The following is a 15768-nucleotide window of genomic DNA, read 5'->3' on the forward strand; positions in this document are numbered from 1 at the left end:
AACAATAGGCTTAACTGAACAAGTCATATTATTTTGTTTTTTAAGAAAGATTACTGTGGCAGCCACAGAGAAATATGCTTGGAGTAGAATGAGAGACAAAGCTGGAAAATGTGTTAGGAAGCTCCTGCAAGTATCCAGGCCAGAGATGAGTGTGCTAGGGAAAAAATATGAGAGATCGTATTTGCAGCGCGCCTTTTGGTCACACATACTTATCACTTAAGAAATAATGAATATAATGGCGCCCTCTTCTGGCCGGATCAGGCCGGTCAGGGCGGGCCAGCTTTTGTGTGAGGCGGCAGCGATGGTGCTCAGGCCCAAGGGAACCCTACAAACCATGCTGATAAGGGGGCAACTTCAGAGGAGCCAAGATGGGCATGAGGATCAAACTGCAAAGCAGCAACCACACCAACAGACTGTTGAAGGAACTCAGTAAGTGTCAGATCTGGTAGATCATGTGCGATGTCACCATTGTGATTGTGGTCGGCTTCTTCCTGACCCACTAAGCTGTGCTGGCTGGATACTTCCAGAACCTTTCTCTGAATTTGGGGCTTGATGCTGCCAGGACCTAGGTGGTGGACTGCATCACCCCTGTCAACTTTGAGAAGAGTCTGGGCTTTGTCCACACATCAGAGCTCTTGACAGACATGATCAACACTGGAGTCATCTGTGAGGTAACTGAGTATCTGGGTATGGAGGGCCTCTTCTGGGCCTGTCACTCCACCTTTCCTGACCTAGAGAGCACTGCTGCAGCCAAGCCCTGGACCAGCACCAGTGGTACCCAGAGTTGTAGCTCAGCAGAACCCATCTGTCCCTTTGAAGAACTCTGGATGGTGGGGAGCACTCTGCTCCTAATAGGAACTATGTGTTACTTAGTGATGGTGGAGGAAGTTATAAAGAAGACAGAAATATTGCCAATGACCCTAACTATATCCTGTGTCTGCTGCAGCAGCCACCGCTACCAAACACAGATGACCATGATGATTTTCTCCTCTCATGTCTGCTCCTAGTATGACACAGCCAGTCAGAGGTACCTCAGCATGGCCACCCAAATCAGCACCAGCTCCTGCCATCCATACTAAGTTCTGAGCAATGGAGACTTCAGTAAAAATAGTTTAGTCACTCCTGACAATGCAAATAGTCACCACTGGAACCAACTCCTGTGTGAGCAATAACAACCACTCCAAAGAGCCAAGCTTTGGGAAGATGGATGAGGTCCAGCCGGAGGACCCAGGGGATGATGATTTGCAGTTTGAAGATCCCACTGGAGAGACAGGCATAGCTTAGGAGATGATTGAGTTGAGTGATGATAGTGACAACGAGCTGACTTTTGGAGAGAATGAAAATGAGAGAATAAGGCCATGCCCTGCCAGGTGTGCAAGAAAGTTCTAGAGCACAACATTCAGTTGATGTGATAGCATGCTCAAAACCACATGGACCGGCTGACAGGCAAGTGCAAGTTCTGTGAGACCAACTGCTAGGACCAAAACTCCCAGGTGACCTATGTTCTGTCCCACATTGGTATTTTCTTCTTCTCTTGCAACATGTGTGAAACTAAGTTCATTACCAAGTGGCAGCTGATCCTTCACTGATGGCATGAAATATTTGAGGACAACATTGCTGTCTACCCCAATGATCCCCTGACTGGGAATCTGGGTTTGCCTTTAGGGGTAGCCTCTAAGAGTTGAAATGTGCTGCCTGTGGGAAGGGAAGGCACTGGCCAAAGATTTCCACGTGGTCCGGGGCCACATCCTCGACCCTCTAAATTTGAAAGGGCCAGGCCTGCAGTACCTGTGACCAGCACTACCTTAACCTGTGCAGCCTCATATGGCACACGCTCTTCCATCTCGGCATTTTAGTTCTCTCCTGCTCTGTCTGTGTGAAAAGCTTTGTGGATTGGCATCTCCTAAAGAAGCACATAGCTGTGCACCAAAGCCTGGAAGACACCCTTTTCCACTGCCACTTGTGCAACCAGGGATTCAAGTGGGAGGCTGCGTATGGCTACCATGTCAGCAGCACAAATACAACACTGGCCTTGATGAATAGCCTGGTTTGGGGCTATGGCACCCAGCAGTCCAGAAGTGGAAGCTGCCAGTGGAGGAGTTCCTGAGTGAGGAGCTGGCTTTGCAGGGCTAGCCTGAGAACAGCAAGTACAGCTGCCACCTTTTGTGGCAAAAGGTTTGCACACACAAGTGAGTTCAAAGACCTCCGGTGGATCCACACAGACAAGAGGTTGTACCGGTATACAGGGTGCCACAAGTCCTTCCAAGGCCATGCAACCATCAAGGACCACCTGGAGACACACACAGGGGCCCCCATGTACTGCTGCTTGTGTGGCCCTGAAAGCTCCACCCTTAACCTCATGAGCAAGCATGTTGGCAGGAACAAAGGCAGCCTCTTGCTTGACTTCACCGTTGAGCAGATCTTCTTGTACCTTATCCATTGCCAAGAGGCAGAAAAGAACCTGTACAGCTGACTGGATCCCAGCACAGCCACGGGAGCTCTGATTTTCTCATGGCTGGTGTTCCCTCTTCAACTGAAGTTTTAATTTTGTCTTCTTAGGAATTCTGTTCTGTCTTATGTGTAAGGAAGAAAAAAGAAGAAATAGCGCCATGGTCTGTTACTGTTTTTAGATTCAGAGGCCCTATCATGTTTACCTCCTTACCTGTTCTTGCCCATCAAGGGCTGTGTTTTTTAGTTCTTTCGAGGAGGCTGGTTTGGGGATCTTGTCAGGCAATTGGGTTTAACTAGATCACCTCCCCCAACCTCTCAAGTTTAAGTTAACTGATAGGTTTTATGCTGCTATGAATCCAACCAACAGCCTCCCTGAATAAAGGAGGTAGAGAGAGTTTTTCACTGTGGGTATTGTTGCCAGATTTCCAACTGGGACACCAGCTATGAGACAGAATTTTGGGAATGCAGTCATTCAGAAAAGACTAGTCAGCAGGGCAGCTCACCTCAGACTGCAGGCCCAGCGCTTACCTGGGAAAAGGCAGATGGGCTGGAGGTGCCTGCTTGTTCCAAAGCTCTAATCTGCTGATTGGACAGTAAAATCTTTTGACAGCTAGATCCAAACTCAGGACAAACTTACTGTTTAGGTAAAAAGCTTTGAGATGAATCCTTGCCAGCCAGAAGAGGCACCCTACAGCACCTCGATGGACAGGAAGGGAGGTTCTCCTTGTCTCCTTAGTTCCAAAGAAACTTGATTTTTATGGAGTGATGGCTCAGCAGGTCAGGCCTTCCCTGTGTGGTAAAAAGGACAGGGAACCACTTTGATATAGTCAGTCACCTGGCATCTAGCTATCTCCATTGACCTTGAGTGTCCTGCCGGAGAGGTGGGGATGTCTCTGACAGCAGCAACCTTGCCCTCATTTACATCTAGTCTCCCACCTGGGAGTGTGTTTGGTCCATAGTGTAGATGAGAAGACCCTATGAGGTGGGAGAGTGGTGGACTGTGAGCCCTTCAGAATTAAAGAGACCCAAGTAACTGGTAGCACGTAGAGGGATGTGTGTTCTGTCTGTCCCAGTCAGATAACCTGTTACTTATTTTGTGCTAATTGGGCATGAGTTTTGGCAGTTCACCTTTGACCTGCTGGAATTTATCCTGATCTGTCATTCGACCCTCACCAGGAGGCACTATTGGACAGCAGCTGGTTCAGGCCCTCCCTGGGTGGCAGGGGAATGCTTGAACCCAGTCCTTGGGGCTGGTTGGCTACGTTCTTATTTGATTTTTGAGGGGGTCTCCCCCAAAGAAGATTTGAGGGAGAGGGCCCTCAGATCTCACACATTCATAGGATGGCACCTCAGTAACACACTACCTCACCCCGTTTAGCTGAGCTCTGGGAGTCCCCTGGCCTTGGGCTTAACACTGCCCTTGGTGGGACTCAGCAGGATCTCGGGGCTGTTTCACAAGCAAGTGGTTTTAATGAATTCACAAAGCCTTTTTGTACATTAATATTTATTTTGGCTTTTGTATACGTATCACCCAGCATCTCTTTTAGATAAGTGACTTCAGGAAAATGTGTTTCTCCCAGCAAGGAGCCATATTCCAGGGGACAGTTCTGACCAGAGATTTGGAAAGCAGGGACTAGAATTAGTGTCAAGTGTTTAAATAAGAAAATTCTTTACTTTGTCTCCAGACAGTCTCTTGCAGCATAAATGCAGAGAACCCTTTGGGTAATGGATGTAAGTTCTAGAAAGTTTTTTATAAGTTTGAATTCCTGGCCTTTCATCCCCATTCCTTCCTGTGATTGATCTTTCCCAAACTTGGAAAGCTATACCAAGACATATGGGCAAAGCAAAGCTCTGCCCCCATTGAACCTGGTGCCTGTCCCGCAGCCCTAAATTAATAAAGCCTCCGAGTTGAGGTGCTTGGCTTTCTGGTGGGGTGAATATTACATGGGAGGATTTGTGTAAGCGGCCATATTCCACCTTCTACACTCGCCTTGTTAAATGTTCCCTTGGGACATTCTTGTCAGGAAAGCAATGCTGAGACTTTTCATCTCTGACTGGCTTCCCCCTTTCTTCCCCACACTGACCATTAGAGATTCAAGAAGGAAAATGTGTAGACTACTGTCACAGATCTGCTAAATTTTCAACCCTGAGGGGTCGCTCCCAGGCAGTTGGTGAGGACCGATTTTTGAATGGTCATATTTGAGAGAGGAGGTGCCCACGGGAACATAGCCAGGCAGCTGAGAATGGATCACTGTGCTGGAGAAACCCTTTTCCTTAACAGAGGGCATCGTGGATGCTGTGCTGTCTCTATACATAACCTGAAACTGTGAATTTCCCGGTTTTGCCAGTAAAGCAAAAATGCAGATCTTTGAAAATTTGCCCCTATAACACTAAACAAAAATCTGAGGTCCGGTGGTTGAACAGGTGGTCTGGTTGACTGCAGTCAGATATGTGGCTGGGTCAGCAGCTCATGAGGCTCAGTGGCCAAACCCTGTTCCTCTGCAGGTCCCCATAGTCACACCTGACGCCTCCCTGTTTGGAGTCATGGTTGCTGCCTCTGCATCCAGCTCACCTTTCTCTGAGCTGTTTTACTTGAAACATTACATGGTGGCAAAGGGCACTTTGGAGTAACTGGTAGCAGGTATTCATTTTCATTTTGTTTTTTTCAACCTTCTGTTTACTTAATTTTATTTCCCCCTCAGCCCTGCGGCCCAGTTGAGCACTGCCTCCTGCTGTATTGTTCCAAGGTTCTGATTGACCTTTGAATGTCTGTTTTTCTCCCTTGGCCCCCATTTTCTTGTTCTGTACTCAAGACCAGCTGCATAATTTGCAGAGCCCTATGTTTAAAAATTAAGAATGTCAAAAGGGCAACTGTAGAGCACGAGGCTGTTCCCAACACGTTCCTTTAGGGAGAAGGGTAATGCTTGAATGGCATGCTGGAATAAACAGCAGAAGCTGCTTATGGCCAGAGGAGGGGGTCTGTGTCCTGCCTGTCCTGTGACTGATTGACAGCTTACTGATGCCACCACACCACCGGGAAGTTCTGCTGTACCCTAGTATTTGGTCCTAAATTTCAAGACTCCATGGAGTCTCTATAGTTTACAGCAAGTTGGAAAAAGAGACGGTGGGGCTTGGGCCCAGGTGACCCCTAAGAACTGAATGGATAAAAGTTCCTTTTGACTTTCTTCTCTTCTGATGGATCTGTGCCCCTTTATCTCCAAAACAAGGCTTTGGGCTTAAATACCTTCTCCCCAGTCAGGTTTTGCTAGGGATCAGTTTTCTTCCTCTTCCTGCTATGGAAGCCTCCTGCTATGCCCTATTCCTCATACTACTCAACTTTGGAAGTACATTTAAACGCCTATATAGATGAACGCTGATGTTGTTGGCACAGGAGAGGGCTGTACTGAGGAGGCTGTGTCCCTCCAGGAGTCCCCATACGTCCTTATCCAGAAATATCCCATTGATGAAGGCAGAGAGTGAATGGCACAGAGCATTTATTTCATTGTGATAACTCATCATACACTGAATGTCAGAATGAAAATATTTAATAATTGTTTACAATCTATTGCTGTAGTTGTTTGCATGTTTGTAAACTTTTTCCCCAAATAGCAGATGTCTAAAACCATTGAAAAACTAATCAATGTAATTTCTATATACACAGTGGTGATTATTGCTGGAAAATTTTTTTTAAATTTTATTTATTTATTTATTTATTTATTTATTGAAATTTATTGTCAAATTGATTTCCATACAATACCCAGTGCTCATCCCAAAAGGTGCCCTCCTCAATACCCGTCACCCACCCTCCCCTCCCTCCCACCCCCCATCAGCCCTCAGTTTGTTCTCAGTTTTTAAGAGTCTCTTGTGCTTTGGCTCTCTCCCACTCTAACCTCTTTTTTTTTTCCTTCCCCTCCCCCATGGGTTTCTGTTAAGTTTCTCAGGATCCACATAAGAGTGAACACATATGGTATCTGTCTTTCTCTGTATGGCTTATTTCACTTAGCATCACACTCTCTAGTTCCATCCACGTTGCTACAAAGGGCCATATTTCATTCTTTCTCATTGCCACATAGTACTCCATTGTGTATATAAACCACAATTTCTTTATCCATTCATCAGTTGATGGACTTTTAGGCTCTTTCCACAATTTGGCTGTTGTTGAGAGTGCTGCTATAAACATTGGGGTACAAGTGCCCCTATGCATCAGTACTCCTGTATCCCTTGGGTAAATTCCTAGCAGTGCTATTGCTGGGTCATAGGGTAGGTCTATTTTTAATTTTCTGAGGAACCTCCACACCGTTTTCCAGAGTGGCTGCACCAGTTTGCATTCCCACCAACAGTGCAAGAGGGTTCCCATTTCTCCACATCCTGTCCAGCATCTATAGTCTCCTGATTTGTTCATTTTGGCCACTCTGACTGGTGTGAGGTGATATCTGAGTGTGGTTTTGCTGGAGAATTTTTTATTATCAGAATTAGAAGCTAATGAATCTTATGTAGAAAAGAAAGAATTATTAATAGGGTCGGTAAGTTATCTAAACATTCCTTGATTGTGTCTCTGGATTTTATACTGTTTGTCAACTTTTTACAATTTGTAAACTGTTTTTTTTTTAATTTATATATTCACCATTGCATTTAACTTAATTTAATTTAATTTAATTTAATTTAATACAGTAAAAATATATTAAAGAAATTTTCCATAACATAAAATCTTCATGTCTTTAAAACACATATCAGCAAACCTTTATGTCATTTGTGATTTTGAAGTCTGCACTATATAGAAAGCAACAAAAGTAAAGAATATTTATTTCAATGGAAATTCTGTTGTTTTTAAGAAGATGACTTAAAGTAACCACATTTTCAACTAATATCTTGAAATATCCCAGCAATGTTTTTGAAAACATGAGAGGGTATATTTAAGGATTATAATATTTGTTCCAAAAGGATTACCATAAAGCAAATATAGGCATATTTCTCTGTTCATATTTTGTGTAAATGTATGACAAAATTTGGCATGTAAGTAGCATGTAGGGGATTCCTTATACTAAAAATCAAAGAATAAAAACCTGTGGAATAAATAATTAATGTTTTATGAAGAGTATATGAACATTTGTACTGTAACACATGAGTTATTTCCCAGATTAGAACATTAGCATCAAGGCAAAAATGGAGGTTCTCATGGCCTGTGAAACATCACGTGTCTCATTTAGAGACAACTTTGGTTTTCAAATTTGGGTAAAATGTTGGCACCCGTAGACTGATATAAGTTGTGTACGAATAGTGTATAAAGCAGACCAACCACTACAAAAGTATAAAAACTGATATGTTCAAAGCATTATAAATAAAACAAGACTGAATCCTAAAAAAAATTCAAGTAACCTTCAGTAAGGCAAGAAAAGAGAAACAGAAACAAGAAACCCAAGGAAAAAAATTAAATAATAAAATAGCAGACCTAAGTGTCACCAATAAATAATTAATTACCTTAAACGTACCTGATCTATGAATGCCAATCGAAAGACAGAGATTGACAGCATGGGTAACAAAAAAACACCACGACAATTATATACAGCTTTCACCACCTCAGTTAATTCCTAAGTATTTTATTCTTTTTAACACTATTGTAAATAAAAATGTGTTCTTCATTTTCTTCTTACATTGTTCATGATGAGAGTATAAAAAATTAAAGCGATTTTTGTGTGTTCCCTCTGTATCCTCCTACTTTGCTGAATTTGTTTATTCATTCTAACAATTATTTTGTGGAAGTTAGAGTTTTCTACATATAAGATCACATCACTTGTGAACAGAGGTAATTTTGCTTCTTCCTCTCCCATTAAGTTAAGTATGTACCACATGATAAAATGGGCTGGACTTTCCTTCAAATAATTTGAGGTTTTATTTTGGTGACATTGGTGAAATCACAAGGATTTTTTTAAAAATTGATTATAGTGTTGCCTTTGTTTTTAGATAATCTGAGTTAATTCTGTAGGCAATTTCAGATTAAGTGCAAGAGCAGAGGTATGTAGAATATTTTCTAATTACACTAATAACATTATTCCAGGCAAGAAATTATAAGCAATCAAGCCAAGACAACAGCATGAGAATGAAGAAAATTTATTTCTTGGGAAAATTAAAGATACATTTACATTAAAATGTTTAATATTTTATCTACAAGTGATAATTTTTATGATGCACCTATTGAGAAATGAGTAAGTCAATCAGTACATAAATAAACTGTGGAGAACAAAATGGAAAAAAAAAATATTGGGATAAAGTCTTCAAAAATAAAATGGCCCATGATTTCTATTAAAGTGGTACATTTGAAAAATTGTTAATAATAATATTATGAAGCCAGAGTGACACTACAAACCTTTCTTGGAGGAGATATAAAAACAACAGACACTATTGTTCTCTGCCTTATTGCTCAGCGTATTAAGTTACAGGATGGGAGTTCTATGTGCTGTCAGTCCGTAGGTAGGTTACCTGTCACAAGACAAGCCAGTGTTTGTGCTCTGAAATTTCCTTTACTCACACAGCAGTGTCTAGACATCATATATTGTATGTATGTTTTGAAATCCTGAATTCACTTACCCTATCTCACATCGTTGAATAAAAATAAAGAAGGAGCCAGACCATGGAAAATTCTAGTACTTTTTCCTTGCTCATGCTTCGAAAGATTTTTAAAAAATTATAAAATGAATACAGGCAAGCCTATAGTACACGGCAGATAGATAAAGTTCTGGATGACCATCAGTGAAAAGCAATATCAACCTATTGAAAATGAATGGGACTTAATTCCATCGAGACAAGCCTGACAAATGAAGTGAACGGGACTCAAGGAGAAATAAATACCAGGGAAGATTGACCTGTCTCACTGAGTCATGTTCAGACTGTTCAACAGCCTTGTATAAAAGTGAGTGGATCTTTCTTCATTCTTAATATTCAGACCTTGACCAGCTTCAAAAACCCATGTGTATACTGGTGCGATTACAAACATGGTGAAAATGCAAGAGCATCCTATTAACCACCTAATTTTAAACCACCATATTTAAGTTTGCCAAAGAAGTAGAAAGAAATTTTAACGAAGAAAGGCATTAAAAGTAATCCTTGCCCTGGAATTCATGAAAAACTGGCAAATATTTGGAGTTACTGACACAAACAAGTAAGAAACATATTGTGAACACTTGAGGCCACATCTGCAACATGAAATTCGTAAGACGCTATTAAGAAAAATGTCTCATTCCTGATATCAATTCAATTTTTTTATCACTTCTTGAATGCTTAAACTTTAAAGCCTTAGTTTTCATGTTGCTGCTTGGAACCAGGTTAGTTCTATTGTCAAATATGCATACTTTGAAAACTTCTAGATCAAGTGTAAAACCTAGAGACAAAATGATTTAATTTGTGCTAATTAATAATAATTTTCTTCCTCATTTTGTCAGTAGAATGGCTAACTTAATACCCTAATTATACCACCACTGGTCTTCCATCTTACAATCCTTTCAAACCCTTTCATAAATTTTAAAAACCACAATACTATTTAATTTCAAACTATCAGCTAGCTACAATGCAAGTTTTCTTTCTGTGTTAGTTTCTTAGGCTGGTGTAAGGAATTATCAAAAATTTGCTACTAAAAATAATAGAAATTTATTTTCTCACAATCTGGAGGCCAAAAGTCCAAAACCAAAGTTTGGACTGTGCTATTCTCCTCCTGAGACTTTGGAAGGGGCGTATTTCCTGTCTCTCTCAGCTTCCTGTATGAGCGTTCCTTATTTTGTGTCTACATTTATGCCACCTCTGCCACTATCTTCACGTTGCCCTCTCTTTTGTATCAGTCTCATCTCCCTGTTTCACTTGTTTAATGACACTTGTCTAGAAATTGGATCTAGGGCCCACCTGATAATCCAGGATAAGGTTCCTGCTCTTAAAATCCTTAATTTAGGGGCATCTGGGTGACCCAGGCAGTTAAGCGACCGACTCTTGATCTCAAGGTCATGAATTCAAGGCCCTGGTTGGGCTCTGCATTGGGCTTGAAGCCTATTAAAAAAAAAAAAAGAAGAAAAGAAAAGAAAAGCCCTTAATTTAATCACACATTTTACCATATCAAGTAATGTTCACAGATCCTAAGGGGCACAAAATCAGTCTTTGGGGGGATACAATTTAGCCTATTACATACTGTCATTTCAATAACAAATAAGGCTCAGTCAGTTTATGTTCCCTCAAAACATTGTTTTTAACTATAATTTGTGATTAAAAATAAATTTTTCAAAAAGGAAGATAGTACTATTTAACTGACAGAACAAAGATATCATTCAATTTGAACGTAGTGGTTTTAAATTTTTTCTTTTAACAGTAGTTGAAGAAATCATTGTGTATGACCTACCTCATCACCTAGCTGTATTTGTTTCAAAACATTTGTATTGTCAATTTATGTTTTAAACAAAATAGCCCAATAATGAGGCAAAAAAACAAAGTGTAGGCATAATCTTTTAAAACAACCAAGTATATATGGTGATAAGCTAATCCTAACTTTTAACTTTTAAGGAATTTTCATTAAAAAAAATCAATTATAAAACTATTGAGGATGTTATTCAGAGGTCTTTCATAGCTATTTTATTGAATTTAAATAAAGTTCCAGGTTTGAAGGTTTTACAATAATTTGCTTGATATGATTATAATTTCTTAGTTTTTATTCATTTATACATTATCTCATTATAAACAAATTTTTCACAAATACTATGTTTAAAATATCTCTTTTATTAAATGTAACACCTCAATTTGCTTGCTTTACAAATATAAAACTTATTTTTTATTAAATTATAGCTAGATACTTTTTTAAGCATTATTAAATATATAGGCCTACTTTTTCTTCATTATGCTTAATAATTTAAGCAACTAGTTACCACTCATTTACTCTCATTAGATTTTATCTTTTAAAATTAAGTAACAAATGAGTAGACAAAACTAATGTTCTTCATCTCATTTGTTTATTTCATATGTGATGGATTAATTTATATTAAGAGCATAGTTGTGGTTTATAAGTTTATTAGTAAATAGTTCTCACAAATGCTGTAAAAGTCTATGGTAACTGCATAGAACCATTAAGATTTTCACACCTACATTTGAGTTTGAAACAATAGTTACTTAGAAAAAAATAAAACCAATTCTTTGAAGAAAATGAGAAAATCCTTAAAGAGGAAATAAACTGTTCTAAGAAGTTTGAATAGAAGTTATATTTAAATTGTATATATGTATGTAAATCTATACACATGTAAATACATATATATACGTATATTTAGACAACATTAGTTTCTTTTTCTACTTCTATGAATTCTACAGGTATTCATGTTTAGAAGGGAGGAAGGATATGTCAAGAAATAAGAATGCATCTTACTTTGGATTGATCCATTAGAAACATTGTATTGTAAACAGTTCATAACCCTGACACAGACACCACCACTGTCTATCACCATTAATAATTGCAACCTGAATAGGACAGAATGAAAACTGGTGAAAATCCCAAAACAGTAAAAATTAAAACCAGATTAGTAAAATAGTACTTAATGAGTTTACTGTGCATGTAAGAAATAATGTGCATGCTGGGAGCTTTCTCTCCCAATACTTTATGAAGCTCAGAGGTATGATGTTACAGGATCGCTCATAAAGTAAATGCAGGAGTTGTTTAACCTTTACAATGATTGGTTATTACAGTGGGGATTTCCAGACAGCAGATAATTGCTTAGAAGTGATTACTTCATACCATTTTAGGAAGATGACTTAAATATCTTTTATGATTATCAGAGGCATTTATAAGAAATAACCTAGGTTTTGCTTTTGTTCATGAAATAAACTAGATTTAGTTTTGCTTACATGGCTTTTCAAGAGGGATTTTCAGGCTTGGTCTATGTTTTCATTTTTTTTTTTTTAATTTTGATTTTTAAAAATGTAATTATGTGACAAAGTTTATTAATCTGTTGGAATGCAATTTTCATGCAGTTTGTATTAGCTATGGTCTCTGCAGAATTCTGTCTTCTTAGCCTCCTATTTTAATATGAGGGATATAATGAACAATGAAAAATAAATGATAATTGATCTTGTTTCAGTGTGCTAAATTCTATTCATTTAATGATTTATTAGGGAAAAAATATCAAAACTATGAAAAGAGAGCATGGAAATTATAGTTTTATAAAAGTTGTATTTTTTAAATTATTCATAATTCCTTGAAGTGGTACCAATGAGTGTATATGAGCATATACTCCATATTGTGTTTGGTTTAAGAAATCTAGATAATCATGCAACACTTTCTTTAACTACAATAAAATGACCTTGATGACTGTTGATTTCAGATTTTAAAAAAATAAATGGTATCTTTCAAAAGTACACCATAGTGATTCAACTGAAAAATATACTTTTAAAATATTAAGTTGATAGTCATATGTAAACTAATTAGAATTTAAAACTCTAAAAAAAGAAAAAAAGTATAAATTATATTTTTATTTTTGTGTAAATAAAAGATACACTTTTGTGTTTTTTGACATTATTTTTCAAACACACTTCAAGTCATCCCTTCACAGTTTCAATTAATTTTCCACAGTGGCTCACAGAACTCAGGGAAACACTTACATATACCGTTTTATTAAAGGATAGGAGAAAGGATACTGATGAACAGCCAGATGAAGAGAGAGATGAGGCAAGATCTGGAAGGATCCTAAATGGAAACTCTGGATCCCTTATGTTAGTATATTTCTATATAAGTGAAGCCACATGGAAATGTAAAAGGAGTGCTTGCAATATCAAAATACCACATTTTTTGTTTTTATTTAAATTCCATTTTGTTAATACAGTATAATATTAGTTTCAGGAGTGGAATTTAGTGCTCATCACAAGTGCCCTCTTTAATACCTATCACACATTTAATCCTTCCCCCACCCACCTTCCCTCCAGCAACTCTCAGTTTGTTCTCTATAGTTAAGAGTCTGTTTTATGGGTTGCCTCTCTCTTTACCCTTCTATGTTCATCTGTTTTGTTTCTTAAGTTGCACATGTGAATGAAATCTTATGTTTGTTTTTTTCTGACTGATTTACTTTGCTTAGCATGATACTTTCTAACTCCCTCCACTTTGTTTCAAATGGCAAGATTTCATTCTTTTTGGTGGCTGAGTAATATTTCATTGTATGTATATACCAGCTCTTCTTTATCCATTCATCAGTCCATGGACATTTGGGATCTTTCCATAATTTGGCTATTGTTGATAGTGCTGCTATAAACATCAGGGTGGATGTGTTTCTTCAAATCAGTATTTTTGTATCCCTTGAGTAAATACCTATTAGTGCCATTGCTGGGTCATTGGGTAGTTGTTTTTAACTTTTTGAGGAATCTCCATACTGTTTTCCACAGTAGCTGCACCAATTTGCATTCCCACCAACAGTGGAAGGTTTCTTTTTCTCTGAATCCTCACCAACATCTGTTGTTTCCTGTGTTGTTAATTTTAGATGTTCTCACAGGCATGAGGTGGAATCTCATTGTAGTTTTGACTTGTATTTCCCCGATGATGAGTGATGTTGAGCATCTTTTCATGTGTCTGTTAGTCATCTGGATGTCTTCTTTGGAAAAATGTCTATGTCTTTTGCCCATTTCTTAAACTGGATTCTTTGTTTTGAGGATGTTGAGTTTGGTAAGTTCTTGGCAGATTTTGGATACTAACCCTTTATCAGACATGTCATTTGCAAATATCTTCTCCCATTCTGTAGGTTGCCTTTAAATTTCATTGTTTCCTTCACTGTGTAGAAGCTTGTTATCTTGATGAAGTCCAAATAGTTCATGTTTCCTTTTGTTTCTCTTGTCTCCAGAGACATATCTAGTAAGAAGTTGCTACAACCAATGTCAAAGAGGTTGCTGCCTATGTTCTTCTCTTGGATTTTTATGGTTTCCTTTCTCACATTTAGGTTTTTCAACTATTTTGAATTTACTTTTGTGTATGATGTAAGAATGTGTTCCAGTTGCATCTTCTGCATGTTGCTTCCCAGTTTTCCCAACACTGTTTGTCTAAGAAACTTCCTTTTTTCCAATGGATATTCTTTTCTGCTTTGTCGAAGCTTAGTTGACCATATAGCTGTGGGTCCATTTCTGTATCTTCCATTCTGTTCCATTGATCTATGTGTCAGTTTTTGTGCCAGTACCATACTGTCTTGATCACTACAACTTTGTGAAATAACTCAAAGCCTGGAATTGTGATGCCTCCAGCTTTGCTTCTGTTTTTCAGATAGCTTTGGCTTTTTGGGGTCTTTCGTGGCTCCATGCAAATTTTAAGATTGTTTTCTGTAGCTCTGCGAAAAATGCTGGTGGTATTTGGTAGGGATTGCATTAAATGTTAGACTTTGGGTCATATAGACATTTTAACAATATTTGTTCTTCAAAATGCCACATTTTAAACCATATAAAGATTGATAAACAATCTTGATATGATAAACTTAAACATCAAATATTTACACACTATTAAATTGATTGGCAGAAACAACATATAAATGCTCAATTCTCAGTGAATTTGGATGAATGGGTGGATGGATGAATGAGTGGTTGTTGGAGAAGGTATCAAAAGGCACTTACCTAATGTTTGAGCAGGACCTTGTGGAAATATAGAATAAAGTGATATTTTTCTTCCTATATGCTGTCTCCTAGTTTTGACAAAACTCTTATTCCCCTAGTTTCCAAACACAGAACTTTGTATATAATTCTTATTTTTTCTCTATCTCTGTCCAATCCATTTCAATTTCTTGCTTAAATCAGTATAACATATCAATAAGATACAGAGGAAGACATATATGAGGGAAATAAGTATTTTCTAACATTAATTTATTTACCATGAGTGCATTTTATGTAATAATAAGTAGGTAAAGTTCTTAAGGTAATATTATTATATTATTATATTATTATTATTATTTTAATTATAGTATTGGATAGTGGAATTTGGTGTAAGTAAAGCCTTCTGGAAATTTAGTCCTTAGGAAAATTCACTCTAGTTTACAGTATATACAGTAACCATAATGAGAACTGTGCTTAATCTCTCAAACCTAAAACATCTGGGTTTACACATACATATTTTTAGTTGTCTAGTAATTGTAAACTTACATACAATTTATTATTATTGCAATTGGAATTCCTAGTTAGATGATGATGATGATGATGATTGCTGTTACATAGAAATTAACTATGAAATTGCTATTTTTGCTATATACCATGCCACTTTTCCATAGTGTCCTAATAGGGATCATCTTGAATATGTCAGAAAATATATACTCTATTCTCATTTCTGTCAATAACTAT

At 38.0% G+C, this 15768-nt stretch overlaps 1 pseudogene; it reads left to right on the forward strand.

Annotated features, from left to right (window-relative positions):
* The first annotated feature begins 368 nt into the window (after positions 1 to 368).
* On the forward strand, positions 369 to 2473 carry LOC109247177 (zinc finger and BTB domain-containing protein 39-like; annotated as a pseudogene).
* The last annotated feature ends 13295 nt before the right edge of the window (positions 2474 to 15768 follow it).

The sequence above is a fragment of the Panthera pardus genome, unplaced genomic scaffold, assembly GCF_024362965.1.
Source record: "Panthera pardus isolate Hobbes unplaced genomic scaffold, ASM2436296v1 HiC_scaffold_1, whole genome shotgun sequence".
In the NCBI taxonomy this organism is placed as follows: domain Eukaryota; kingdom Metazoa; phylum Chordata; class Mammalia; order Carnivora; family Felidae; genus Panthera; species Panthera pardus.